We start from the raw sequence: 15,346 nt of genomic DNA on the forward strand, positions 1-15,346 counted from the left end.
AGATGATGTACGGCAGCTCATCTGTCAGCACCTTCAGGTAAATTTTAGTAAATTAAAATTTATTTTATAAAAGTTCATTTACGGTTAAGTTATTTTCTTAATAAGTTTATTGTCTTAATCTATTATTTACGAAACTGCAGGATAAATTTGACTTGAATTTGAGTGTTCCGCACATCTCCCATGTTGTCGACGACATGATAAAGGAGCGGTTCAAGGATTACCACAGTAAGTTACACTGGCAGTACAAGCGATGCATGAGCCATGAGGAGGCCGCACTACTACACGTGACCAATGAGGACTGGCAGATACTCTGCGATAGGTTTTCGTCTGATTCTTTTCAGGTAATATTTACATATTTATGATATCTTAACGTAATAATTAAATTCATAATTAATAACAATGTATTATGAATAATATGTTCAGAAGAGGAGCAAAATAAATTCTGACAACAGAGGAAAGTTAGAAGTGAACCACGTAGCTGGTTAAAGTCATTTATACGACTTCGTCACGACATGGTAAGAAAGTACTGGTAATTATTACGTTTATATATTCTTTCCATGTATTTATATTAATTCTATTGTCTTTTTGATTGCGCAGCGAGATTCCCTTACTGACCAGGAGCCCGGACCAGTAGACTTCTACAAAGGGACTCACTATCGACAGGCGACGGGATCTTGGGTACATCCTAGAGCCAGCGAGATTTGAGTAAAGATTCTTACAATGTAAAATTTATTTGCATTAAATTATAATAATGTCATTTATTATGAAAATTCATATGTTTTCATTACAGGAGGAGATGGACACCTTACGCAGTCAGCCCACTCTTGATGGTACTCAGCGGAGTGAGCTAGAGATCCTGAGTCAGGTGCTTGGCACCCGTTCTGAATATGTGCGTGGGTTTGGCCATGGTGCCAAGCTCATGGCACCCGCCAGAGCTGCCTCCAGCCGATCCATCGTCGTTGGCGACAACGCCGTACGCCGAGCTGATACCGCAGAGAGAGAGGTTCACAGCTACGGGTCGTCGTCGATGACATCAAAGATCAGCTGGACAGGCATAGGGAGGAGCAGGAGAGGAAGATGATGGATTAGCTGGCAAGGCAGGGGGAGGAGCAGGAGAGGAGGATAAAGGAGTAACTGGCGAGGCAGAGGGAGGAGCAAGAGAGGAGGATGGAGGAGGAGCTGGAAAGGCAGAGGGAGGAGCAGGAGAGGAGGATGGACGATCAGCTCGCGAAGCAGAGGGAGGAACGGGAGAGGTGGATGGAGGAGATGCGGGTGCAGCATGAGCGACGGATGATAGAGATTTTCAGGTTATCGCTGCACGGTTACCCACCGATGCCCCACCACCTCCGCCTTCATCTTTGTGATTTTTTGTATATTTGTTTATGACGTTAAATTTGTATATATTTATGCGTGAATGAATGTGATGCGGATAAGATTGTTTGTGTTTAGATAAATGTAGTTTATGTTTGGGTTTGGATGAATGTAGTTTATGTTTGGGTTTGGGTTAATTTAGAAGGATGTGAATGTGAATATGATGAAATATATTATATAATAGGTGTATATCAAGATGAATATGATGAAATATATTATTAATAGGTGTATATCAGGAATTTTGTACAGAATTTTGAGCTGTATATTAAAAAAAAAATGGACTTTTAGCGACAAAAATTTTCGTAGCTAAAAGTTTTGTATTTTTAGCAGCGAAAATTTTCGCTGCTAAAAGTCCTATAAAGTTTTTTAGCGACGAAAGTTTTCGTTCTAAAGGTGTAACGAATTTTTTGGCAGTGAAAATTTTCGCTGCTAAAAGCCATGTAAAGGTTTTTTAGCGACGAAAATTTTCGTCGCTAAAAGTGGAACGAATTTTTAGCAGCGAAAATTTTCACTGCTAAAAGTATTGTTCAGTTTTTTTAGCAACGAAAATTTTCGTTGCTAAAAGTGGAACAATTTTTTGGCAGCGAAAATTTTCGCTGCTAAAAGTCTTGAAAATTTTTTAGGAAAGTGTAACGAATTTTTTAGCAACGAAAATTTTCGCTGCTAAAAGTCTTGTACAGTTTTTTTAGCGACGAAAATTTTCGTCGCTAAAAGTGTAACGAATTTTTCTAGTAGCGAAAATTTTCGCTGCTAAAAGTCTTGTACAGGTTTTTTAGCGATGAAAATTTTCGTCGCTAAAAGTGTAATGAATTTTTTTAGCAGCGAAAATTGTACAAGTTTTTTAGCGACAAAAATTTTCGTCGCTAAAAGTGTAATGAATTTTTTCTAAAAGTCTTATATAGGTTTTTTAGCGACGAAAATTTTCGCTGCTAAAAGTCTTGTACAGGTTTTTTTGCGACGAAAATTTTCGTCGCTAAAAGTGTAACGAATTTTTCTAGCAGCGAAAATTTTCGCTGCTAAAAGTCTTGTACAGTTTTTTTAGCGATGAAAATTTTCGTCGCTAAAAAGCTTGCTTTAGCGAGGAATTGAATTTTTCGCCAATAAAGTCCTTGTACGTCGGTCTTTTAGCGACGAATTTAGGGGCGAAAATTTTCGTCGCTAAAGGGTTTTAGCTACGAAAATTTTTGTCGCTAAAAGTGGTATTTCTTGTAGTGGATCTGGTGGTGGCCACAACTCTGATATCGTTAGGGTGTGGATGCAAATGCATCATACAATGTGTGAATGCATGAGTCCATCATACAAGTCATGCAACCATATTATGCAAGTTATACATACATGCAGGATAACCCCATCTCCTAAGGGTTTCTTGAAAATGTACCAAGTCGTAGGGTCATGAATTAGCCATTATCCAAGTCACGCAAGCATGATGTGAATGGAAAATGATAACATACAATCATAAGAACTATGCATGAGATGTGTAATACCGCATTAAACATAAAGTATAATTAAATCAATATAAAATAATGCTAACTTGAATGTAAGAGCAATGCAACCTCTAATATAAAATAAGTGTCGCGTCAATATAAAAAAAGTGTCATGTCAATATAAAGAAAGTGTCATAACAATGTAAAGAAAATGTTATTAGCAAACATCAGTGTAACCCTTGTACCAATCACTAATGTAACGCCACAAAGATCATCAAGTGTCATACCAACATTTTACACATTCCACATCATATTGGGCCCACTAGCTACACACACAAGTAAACCAAGGAAAGGACCAACTTATATGGCTTATACAATCCAAATTGGGCCTCACTAGGTCCGGTCCAATTGACTAGTGTTAGTGTGCAAAGCACGTTGTCCACTAGGCAATGGGCATACCTAACAGCCTAAGGAAGGTACCGTGACGGGCTTCCTAGTCCCAAGTATTTCCCTTAGTATTGAGCCCAATTGGGCCTTACATTTGCTTCATTTAGATGGGACCAAAGCCTCTTATGACATAGGAGAAACAAATGGACAACAATGTTGTCCACCACATGTTCAACAAGATAAATAATAATAATAATAATAATAATAATAATAATAATAATAAGTTTATACAATATACTAAGTGGGCCTCATTTGGCAAGGGTGCAGCTCATACAAGGTAGCCCGCTTGGGCCTTAATGTTTCTTCATTTGGGTGGGCCCAAGGACACTCAAAACCCAAGAGAGATACGTGGACAGCAGAGTTATCTACCACTCAAATCACGACATTAAATAACACTCCTTTCCAACAATGACGAGGCCCTCGTACTAGATTGAGACATGACCCACACACAAAAGGCTCATTTAAGATTTTGGGCCCACCATCACCTAAGAATTTATATCTAGGACCTAGATAGTCCATCAGATGCCTTGGAAAGGAGGTGGACCCCACGGATGTGGCCCCACACGAATTTCAGAATAGACAGATTTTCAGCACAGAATTGGTTTTGGACCATTGTTTTAGTCTGTTTTGTGATCACACGGAGCCCACTCTTATGGAAGGAAATGGAAATTTGGTAGCCTTGTATATGGGCTTCAAAAGTCAGGTAGCCCTCCTTAGTCATGCATATACAATTTTTGGTGAAAGCTCAAACTTGGGTGCTTGGAAGAGTTGTGCAGAAAATGGTTCAGAAATGGTTTTTGGCCATTTTTGGATGCATCCCACTAACAAATGGGGTCACTTTCCAGTGTACCATCAGGTGTCCTTGGTAGAACTATGTATGGCCTTCAAAAACCATAAGGTATGGCCTACTAAATGCGTACAGAAAATTTTTGGAACAAGGAAGAACATGGGTGATTGGAATTTCTGCACCGAAATATCCTGCGCAACTCTGCCCGGTCCCATTTTGGGATCTAGTTCCCAATCAAGTGGGGTCTATTTGGGCCCAAGTAGAACATCATTCCTCCAGACATAGGTATAGGCTTGGTAGTCCAGGTGGGGGTCCCACGTGCCCAAATTGGCAAAATACTTGCAGAATCAGACACGTAAAGTTCTCAAATGGAAAATATCCCAACTTAGCAACCGCAATTGACAGCATGCTTAAATGAAAATGTGCACAATAAATAGATCAAGGTGGGCCCCATCTAGCTGGGCCACACCAACAAGAGTATTTAGTCCAAAATACAACAAAACATCGAGAAGGGCTGCGCCATGCAGGCCAACCGGCTGCCCCATTTGGGCGCAAGAAACCCATACAAGGCGGCTCTCATGGCTGTCCGGATGGACAGCTTGGTAATACATATGCATCAAGAGTGGGCCCCACTCTAGGTGGGCTCATAGTGAAGGGAATGGACGGCATGGATGTGCACAAGTGGCAGGGTGGTGCTTGACCACCCCATGGCCCTAGGACGGACAATGTGGGTATAACATACATCATGATGGACCCTACCATATGTGGGTCACCGTGGCCACCGTGCCACCTATACAGGGGCCCCACTCTAGTGGGCCTGACGCAGGGATGGGTGTGATGAGGTTGATCACCGTCTTTCTCAAGGGGATAACTACTCCAAATCCTCAGAGCTTCTCTGCACTCCTCACAGAGATGCCTCGAATCCACGGGGGAAAATAAAAAAATAGAAATAAATGCTAGAAATTTTGAAATTTCATTAGAAAATAATAAAAACAAATTCACAACCCTTTAAATAGTGATACCAAACCTTGGAAGAAGGTTCAAAATCAAACTCCAACTCAAAATCTCTAAAATTCGTAACTTACTATAAATAGTAAATTTACTAGTAAGTGTCCTATTTGGCTTAACCACTTTATTCTCCTAATTTTTCTAAGAACTTTTCATATTGGATACAACTCCTCAAGCTCAAAGGATGAAGAGTTATAATCAAACTAAAACTTACTATAAATTGTGGGAAATGAAAATAAATTGGATTTTTTACCATCGATCTGATGGAATCTCACAATTTTGGCGTGGGCAACCTGGCATAGACAAGTTGGTTGGCTAAAGTAGCTTCTCCTACCCCAAAATCATATATGGTACGTCGAGTAACACATTCCGGTTTGCAAGATACGCCTGTTGTAAGGTTCTAAGGGTCCAAATCACCCCTCCACCTCTGATCAGGCCTTCTCTGGTCCATCTTGTATATGAAAGTGTCCACAACCCGATCTACATTAGGGCCCCACTCTGTTCAAATAGAAAAAGAATACAAAAGAAAGGAGAAGATCATCGCGATTTGGTTGCACATGCATACCAGCCCACCTTGTTGTCCACATACAAACACACCCATCAAGTGGGGTACACGGTTAGTGGGCCCCTCAAAAACCTGCCCTAAGCAGCCTTACACCCCCACATACAACTTGAGTGGGTCGCACGTCTAACTAGGACCCACATCGACCCTCAAAATCGGGTTTCTCATGCATGCACCAAAAACCAGTCTAATTTAGGTCCATTTCAACAACGGCGGTTTCCACCCTTGGCGGGCTACCTAGCTGGCCTCATTGGCCAGCTATGCACATAAACAGGGGCCCCACATAGTAGGCCTTACTCACATCAGATCAAAGAAAAATAAAGAAAGACTAGAGAAGGAAGAAGCAAACAAGGGACATGGATTCACTTAGGCCGGTTGGAAGGTTGGATGGGCGGATGGGCTAGCCTCGTGTCGTCAAGCTCCTCTCCATGTCTCTCTCTCTCTCTCTCTCTCTCTCTCTCTCTCTCTCTCCTACATTCTCTTTTTCATTTTTTTTTAAATCTCATTTAACAAAGAAATGGGGGAGAGGAAAGGGGTGATGTGGGGAAGAGGGGAGGGGGATGACTGCCATAATGGCTAGTCATCATTACAATCTTTTATCTTATTTTTATTTTTATTTTTTAAAATTGTAATAAATGTGGAGTGTATTTTTCAAGTATAATAAATAAGTGTAATAATTTCAAAAGAGAGTGAAAGGGTTGCTTGGGAGAACGTTCTAGCATGTAATCTTAGGTGGGCCCCACAACAAGTGGGCCCCACGCCAATGCATAAATTTTTTTAAGGTTTTGATCAACTGCCCATATCTTTACGCTTGGGTATCGGATTGATGCATGGTTTTTGCCATTACGACCGCAGCGATAGTGCGGTTGACATGACAATGATTTCAAGGTAATTAGGAACAATTCACTGGGGTTCGGTGCTAAGTGCTCATGGCTATTTCGTAAGGGGCTGATCGAGATGTGTGTGTGCTTTGGCCATGTTACAAAGGACCAAGGTCTCACAACAAGTTACTTGCTATAGATGGATACAGTCTTGATATCTTTATTTGGTGCTAGTTATTCTACTTCATCCTCTACCAGTTCCTTGTTCAAGATAGGTTGGACTATGTTTGTTAAAAATTTGAAGAAACAGGTTTTGTATATATAAAGAAAACAATTCAAAACTGGAAAATAACTACTGTGTCAATAAAAGAAATTTATAAAAAAAAGGTTCATTGCAACTAAAATTAGATTATTCCATCAATACGGAGGATAAAATTGTATTTATAATGTCTCAATAAGACAATTTTGAATTATTTAATAGAAAAAAAATCCAAGAACATGCTAAAAAATATAATTACTTACATATTAGACTAATTCAAGTTGTTGTTAAATGCCTAACAATAAGATGATTAAATGTTGTAGCTCTAATATGTGTAAGAGATTGTAAACATTGATGATTTAAAGACTCATTTCTAGGACTTGTCTATTCTAGCCTACATGATGGTCCAATATTATTTAACTATTTTACAAATTTTCTTATTTCCTTAACAGAGCTAGGAGTCCTCAAAGCACTAACTCAAATATTCATAGTTTCACACACAAGGATTCGATATGGATAGGAATCCAGAAACTTGGAATTCAGCTCTAATTGATAGAGTATATTATAAGGTGATGAATGCCTTAAGTCCAAACTCTAAATAAGCATTGAAAATGGTAAAATTATTCTATTTGAGATAAATTTAAGAAACAATGTAATATTCCCAAAGAAAATCTGGTTGTTTGACAAAATTATATGGCAAGATGTTCAGCTTCTAGAAATTTGGACCCTAACATCTAAAAAATTTAACAAGAATCTAGAAAATACCGAAGTTGAAAGAATTATAGAACATCCTTTGGGGAGAGAGAGAGAGAGAGAGAGAGAGAGAGAGAGAGAGAGAGAGGGTTATCATCCTTCATAATGACTTTAATAAAGATAACTATAGCCTCATCATCAAGGGTTTCCTGTTCATTTATCTCAATGACAAAAGAGGTGAAGTCAAGGTCTAGAATTAAAAGAAATTGAAATAAATAAAGCATTATTAAGAGCATCAAATTAATTGGGTTCTTTTTTAATATTCACTTTATTTTGATGAGCTTTGCTTGATTTAATAATTTTGTTAAATACTCTTGACATCTATTGACATCTGGAACTTCATCTACCAAGTCTAAGATGAATTTTTCATCTAAGGTTAAGATATTTAAATAGTCTTTGGAGTCTATTTCTTAAGATTCAAAACTGGTCTTGCAACACCCACAACATTCATGTTCTGAACTCTGATTCTCCTTTTCCAAAGTTTCTTTGCTAAAGTTTTGGAGTTTAATTTTAAATTCTTCCGTCTCTTACATTGCGAATAAGTATTCATTTTCAAGTTCATTTAAAAATAAAAATTGCTCTAAACATTTGTTTGCATATGACCCTTTTGTTTGCATTTAAAGAAAGTAGGAGTTTTCTTTCTTTGGACTTCTGTTTAGATGTTTTATTCCTTTTCTTTTCTTTAGGGGTTCTGTAAAACCTTTTTTTTCCCTTAAAGTACTCTTATTAACCTTATGTTTGTCATCCAAAAAAAAAAACCTTATGTTTGGTTTTTGGAAGAATGGATGTATAGCTGAATCGATAAACAAAATTCCTATTTCCTTTTTTGCTTATTAGCTTCTTCTTTTCTTTTCTTTTTTTCTTTTTTTCTTTTTTTTTGAATTTGGTGAATCTTCAAATTGCTACAAAGGCAAAGCCAACTATATTTGAATTATTTTTCCATAAGAGACATTGTCATAATTTATAATTCCAGATTCGTTTCTAATGGATTTCTTCCTCTTTCAGCAAATAAAGGTGTTAATGTTGCTATAAATTTCTATTTCTAAAACTCATGGTGAGCTGTTTGGAGAGTGAAGACTTCAGACAGAAATAGATCTTTATACCATCTAAAATCTGGAAGAGTTGGACATACAAGGTTTATAACTGCTCTTTAATGTTTGCATACGTATCCTTGGATCTCCCTATGAAATGATTATCTTAAGATCAGTTGTCCATCTTGGTCTCTTTTCACAACATTTTCTATATTATCCTTTTGAGATTGGGAGAGAGAGTGATTCCACCATCCTCTTAACTACCCTGAAAATGACGAGGTTACCATCTTGACTATAGCCTTGTAATAAGGGTTGCTTCATGTTTTACCACAAGCATTAGCATACATAAGTATATTGCTGCAAAGATTAAGGATATGATAATCTGAATAACCATCTAGTTTCCATTCTTTCAACGCCAAACCATTGAAGCTAATTCTTACAATCAAGGGCATTTCTTTGAACTAAAGTTCAGTTGGAGTTGGTCTTTTATAATAACTTTTTTTAAGAATATTATTGAATTTATTAATTTCTAACGACTCATTCTTAAACGAGTTCTTTTTCAATTCAAGCATTGACTAACCTAAAGGATTCTTTTATCTTCTGGTTCTGTTATTTTAATAGTAGATAACCTTGACGTAATTTGTTTAGTTATATAATCGCCTAATCGGTTAGTTTCATTGGTTCTCGGGATAATATAATCACATACAGTAAGGAATGTGGAATGACCATAGGTTTCGGTTTTGTTTAAAATCTCTTTCCCTTAGAGACTTTTTGAATCTTCCTTATTTAAAAGTGTCTCTATCCTATCAGTTTTATTACCTATAGTCTGCGAGTAGATATTTGTAAAATTATTTTGTTCTACTAATTGGGCTATATGATTAGCATTAATTAAACCTTCCTACTACTTTATCAGAGAACTATTCTTTATAGGATTGGCCTTTATTTCATCTTTAGAGATTTTAACAGGTTTAAATGGAGGATGTATTTCTTCAAGGTTTTATTTCTTCAACTATCCATGTTTTGGAGATTTTTTCTGAACATTTACTTATGTTTGACCGAATGTTTGTTCAAACCAATAAAAAAAGAAATGTTTCTTTTTTCCTTATTCATTTGTTCATATCAAAGACTTCTAATTAGATCATTTTCTTCCTTAGTATAGCTTTTAAGGAATTCAGATCCTTTAGGGTTTGAGTTGAACTCTTTTCTCAATAATTCTTTATTTATTTCAAATTCTTCTCATTCTAGAATATTTAGATCAAAATCATATTCGATGGGTTCAAGGGAAGACTCATACGTGGGTTGATATCTAGGGTAAGCTACCCCTGTTGGTCTCAAAGTAGCCCTTAAATTTTCCTCTTCTATCATTGGGATAGATGAATAGGAAGCCCTTGATGAAGAGGCTACAAATGTCTTTATTAAAAAATTTCTGAATGATGAAAATTCTCTCTTGGAGGATGTTCTATAATTCTTTCAACGTTGGTATTTTCTAGATTTTTTATTGGAATTGTCAGATGTTAGGATCCGAACTTCTAGAAACTTAATACCTTCCCATTTGATTTTCTTTGGGATTATTACATTGTTTCTTAAACATTTGAAACAGAATGGTTTTACTGTTTTCAATGTTCATATTAGAGTTTGGACTTAAGTCATTTATTATCGGATAAAATACTTTTTAAATTAGATTGAGATTCTGAATTATTAATCTTAAGTTCCTGAATCCATATTAAATCCTTTTGTATGAATATTTAAAGTTAGCACTTTAAGGACTCCTATATCTGTTAAAGAAACAAGAAAAATCTAAAATTCAGTTCAAAAATATCAGACCATCATGTAGGCTAGACTTGACAGGTCTTAGAAAGGAGTCATTAAATCGATGTCATAGTCTCTTTCACATATTAAAGCTACGACATTTTGAAAAGGCCGAGCTAAGAGTCCTAGGGGGGGTTGAATAGGACTATGCCAAATTAAAAATTAAATGCAGAATTAAACAAATATAAATAAAGATAGCACTTAAACAATCCCACAAAGCAGAAATGAATAACAACCTCAAATGTACAAGTATTGAGAGGTTGATACAGATGTTGTTCTAAGGACAACCTTACACCAAAAACCAATGGTTTATGGTAAGACAACCTGATTCCTAGAACAGTCTGTGCATTAAAATCTCAAACTGATACAGAGGAATAAAGAATAAAAATGGCAAAGAAAATAACTAAGCTATTACAACATTCCCAAACTTGTATAAAAAGATTACAACATTCTACACAAATGCTCAAAAAGGAAATTACAACATCCACACAATACTACAATCCAATATTCACCACAAGGTCAGAAATTATAGTGGTTCACTTGTGTGTACACCAACTGTTTAAAAAAAAAAACAGCCACACAACTACTCCACTCCTAATATCCTCACAATGTGGATATTAGCATTCACTATGCAATAGGTTTTTCAACGTTCACCTAAAACCTTCACAATTGTGTCTTTCAAGTGGGCTTACACAATTCAAAAATCCCACACTTTGAGTTTTCTGGATCACCTCAGACAAACCAAAAGAAATAGATTTTTCTGGCACAATCTCAAAGAAACCAAAAGAATAGATTTACAGAAATGTAAAATACTTATCTAGATATTCTCCTTTGATGTAGCCCGGTAGAACCAATTCGGAGTAGAAGTTCAACGTAGATGTTCAATGTCCACACTCACTTATGAAAAGGTTCTAAGTTCTAAATGAATTTTAGATTAAATCACCTTGGGTTAGCTTGATTTGATTTTGATTCCAAGAAATGGAAAAACTTCAATCCCTTCTTCAAATAAGATTGGAATGTAGAATACAAAATCAAATGCAAAAAAGCTAATAAAAGAGAATTTAAATGAGCACTAAATAGCTTAAGAATATCACAAACTTATCTCTCAGAGTGGTGTCTTGATTTTGCTTGAATTGAATAAAAAACTCTGAAAATCGTGCTCTATGTATAAGTGCAGAAACTGCTCACTCGACTAGCCCAGAGGTCAGCTCGACTGGTCAAAGGACCAACAAACTTTTGAAAATTCAGGCACGATAAGATAAAGTCGTTTCACGACTGGTCAAGTGGGAGGTTCGACTGGTTATGTGGCCTGCATGACCAGTCGAGTCCTGCTCACAACTGGTCGTGTGGGACCCAATTTGGTTGCTGGACTTTGAGTCGAGCCTGCTCGACTGGTCGAGCACTGTTCACTCGACTGGTAGAGTAGTCTTCAGGACTGGTTGAGGATCCAACAAAAAATCCTGAAAATTAGTAACAAACCTCGGACTGGTCGAGGAAATTCTTGGACTGGTCGAGCCAGTACTAAGACTAGTTGAGAAACAGCCTATACACTTATATAGTGACCTAATTTAAGTATGCAATTAATATGACCTAACCTATGGTTAATCTAGGGTCATTCATACCTTATAAGCGATGTTTGAACATTGAAACATCTTTTTGCTTCGATTGATGTTGATCACTAAGTACTTGAAGCTTGATATCTTGACGTACTTAGAATCTTGAACTTGAAGTACTTTTTGAAGCTTGAATTTGAAACAATTTAAAGCTTGAGCTTAAAGTACATGACTTATATTTCACCTTGAGTTTTGAGTTCCAAAGCAGAGAACTTTGTCTTGATATAGATGAAGCTTTGAAACCTTGAACAATTGAAGCTTGAAAGATTGAACTGTCACTTGGTGTTGTACTTGAACTTGTATATCTCTTGATCTTGCATTTAAAGTTCTTGAGGTAAAGAGCTTTGTTCTTGTACATGAGATACATGATCTTGAATATGTATATGAGCTACACAATACACAGATTCTAAGAGGTTTTGGCACTACAAAATTTGATAATCATAGGAGCTAAAAAACATGGCACTTATAATCTCCCCCTTTGTCAAATTTGTGACAAAACATACTTCAATAAAATAAGATAAGCATAATTCGCACAATTAAGAATCATGCACTAGTTACTGCCTGGTTAAAGAATCATGCATCAGTTATAAACAGGTCAAATCAATACGCATCAACACTCTCATCAAAACTCCCCCTTCCTTACTCCCCCTTACTATAAAAAAAAAATAGAAATGGCTACCTATCCACAATCCATAATTCCAATATCACAAGCATGATAAAATGCTCCCCCTTTTTGTCACAAGATGACAAAGGAAGGAACCAATAAATGATAATGGAAGAAGATAAATAAGGAAGTAAAAGAAGAGTAATGAGGAAGAAGAAAATATATGAACAAGTTAATCAAGTTAACTAAATCCATAAGTAAGCATGTTCAAGCATGTCCAAGCCCATAAAACAAGAGAAATTCAAGTAGTTTAAAAGTTATTACATAACAAATATTCAAATACTAATCAGAACCTGAAGAAGGAGCAGGTATGGAAGGATCAATTTGATGAAGTCCCTTGTTAATGCGCTTCAGATACTTGTGCATATATTTAAATTTCATTTCATGGGACACATTCATACTTTCAACATTCTTCTCAAGTGAGTGCAAACGCGCATCAAACTCATATGACTGATAATCAGGATCAGCAACAGAGTCGGATTCAATTTCATTAAAGAGGTCATCCATATTCACATCATCTGGAGGCAAATCACCCTCATCTTCATTTGCAGTTGCAGCTCCACTAGCACTCACATCAACTTGGCCTAGGGCCAACTTCAAATTCATCTTATTAATGATAGAGTTGTTAAATAGTAGTTGGGTAATGGGAGCCTCTCCAACAGGCATAGCCATTAGACAATGGGTGGCTAACACAGTCATAAGATAAGCAAAGGGTATGTCACTCTGATCTGGATGGAGACGGAATTGAATGATGCTATAACAAATTAGAGAAAAAAAACATACAAAGACTCCAGAAATGATAGAATAAAGAATACGAACCATGAATGTAGTAAGTTCGGTTTTGTTACCAGATCAAGGATAGACATTCGAATGAAAATCCTATGAAGGATTATGTATCTGGGTAGTAGAAACTTGGAGGCGAGCGCATTCCCAATATTCCATTTTGCATCTATATTACATAAATCTCTAGTGAGCATTCACTTCTTAGTTTCAGATGGTTTTATCACTAGAGAACTAATGGGAATACCTTCGTCATTAACTGGAAGGTCCATTAGAGTAGAAATAAGATGATGGTCCACATCAATTGGACCTTCTCTAATCGTAATAGTAAATGTCAGATTTTCAGTAGAAAAATCAATAATGCAAGCATACATAGCCTGCGCAATGGAGCGGTATGCCGGTCCACCCCAATGTAGTATGTTATCCCATCCTACAGACTAAAGGAGATAAACAATATCAAATAGTGCCACATGAACAAGATTAACAGTCCGTTCTACTATCACATTGCGCAATCGAATATCCCACCAATAATCAGGATCATCCTCGGACAATCGAAGGTGGCACACCGTGATAGGAGCCGAACGAGATGTAGAGGGACCATGAGATTCTTTCTTCTTGGTTCTACCTTCCATTTGCAATAAAGAAATCAAGGAATAAAGAGATTGCAAAAGAGGTAAAATGGGTTTCTAGTAGATCAAATTTTGGATAGAAAACCACCAAAACAACCATAAAATATGAAATAAACCACACAAATGAAGAAAAGGAAGTGTAAAGGACTTAAATCTAGAAGAAAAATGAAAATAATGCACTAACCATGGAGGAATCGAAGATGGGTTTGACCGGTCGAGGTAGGGCTCGTTGGAGAAGAAGACCCAAATGAAGAAAAAGTGATTTTTCTCCAAATAAAAAGTTAAACCCGTGTTTCATGACTGGTCGAGTATGTACTCGACTGGTCGTGCACCTCACAAATTTTGTAATTTTTCATAAAATTTAAATTCTAAAAATTTCAAAGTAACAAATTTATACATTATGATACAGAAAGACATGAATCATCAATTCATATTGCAGATACCAAGATCAAATTTCAATTTTGCAAACCTGCTTTTTTCAAGCGGTTTTGTGAAAATGTCTGCTACTTGATTCTCGGTTGGAATATAATCCAAGAAAATTGTCTTGTCTTCCACTAATTCACGAATGTAGTGATATCTAATGTCAATATGTTTGGTTCATAAATGATGAATTAGATTTTTAGAGATATTAATTACGCTTGAATTATCACAATATAAAATCATAGAATCTTGCGTAATTTCGTAATTGCTTAGCATTCTTTTCATCCACACAAACTAAGTACAGGCATTACCTGCAGCAATGTATTCAGCCTCAGCTGTTGAGAGCGATACGAAACTTTATTTCTTACTTAGCCAAGAAACTAAATAGTTCCCTACATAGAAACAACCACCACTGGTTGATTTTCAATCATCAATATAACCAGCTTAATCAGCATCCGTGTAACCAGCTAATTGCACACTAGTGTCATGTGGATACCAGAGACCAAGATTAGCTGAACTAGCGACATATCGTAAAATGCTCTTAACAGCAATTAGATGTGACTCTTTAGGGTCAGATTGATATCTAGCACAAATTCCTGCGCTAAATGCAATATCAGGTCAGCTCATAGTTAAATAAAGCGAACTACCTATCATACTGCGATACAACTTAGGATCCACACTCTTATCTGTTGAATCCTTAGAGAGTTTTAGAGTAGTACTCATTGAAGTATTAAAATTTTTTCCACTCTCAAATCTGAACTTTTTAACTAAGTTCAGAGCATATTTGGTTTAAGAGATAAAGAAACCATCAGGGAGCTGTTTGACTTGCAACCCTAGAAAATAGTTTCATTCTCCAACCATGCTCATTTCAAATTTAGACTTCATAAGATCTGCAAACTCAATAGTCATGTTAGCACAGGTAGATCCATAGATAATATCATTAACGTAGATTTGTGCTATTAAAATAT

General features: G+C 36.4%; 1 long non-coding RNA gene across 1 annotated transcript; it reads left to right on the forward strand.

Moving 5' to 3' along the window:
* The first annotated feature begins 281 nt into the window (after positions 1–281).
* On the forward strand, positions 282–1,079 carry LOC131244582 (uncharacterized). The gene is made up of 4 exons (XR_009170407.1): positions 282–341; positions 424–515; positions 598–705; positions 791–1,079. It is a non-coding gene; the product is annotated as an uncharacterized LOC131244582 (long non-coding RNA).
* The last annotated feature ends 14,267 nt before the right edge of the window (positions 1,080–15,346 follow it).

Source organism: Magnolia sinica, chromosome 4 (genome assembly GCF_029962835.1).
Source record: "Magnolia sinica isolate HGM2019 chromosome 4, MsV1, whole genome shotgun sequence".
Classification (NCBI taxonomy): Eukaryota; Viridiplantae; Streptophyta; class Magnoliopsida; order Magnoliales; family Magnoliaceae; genus Magnolia; species Magnolia sinica.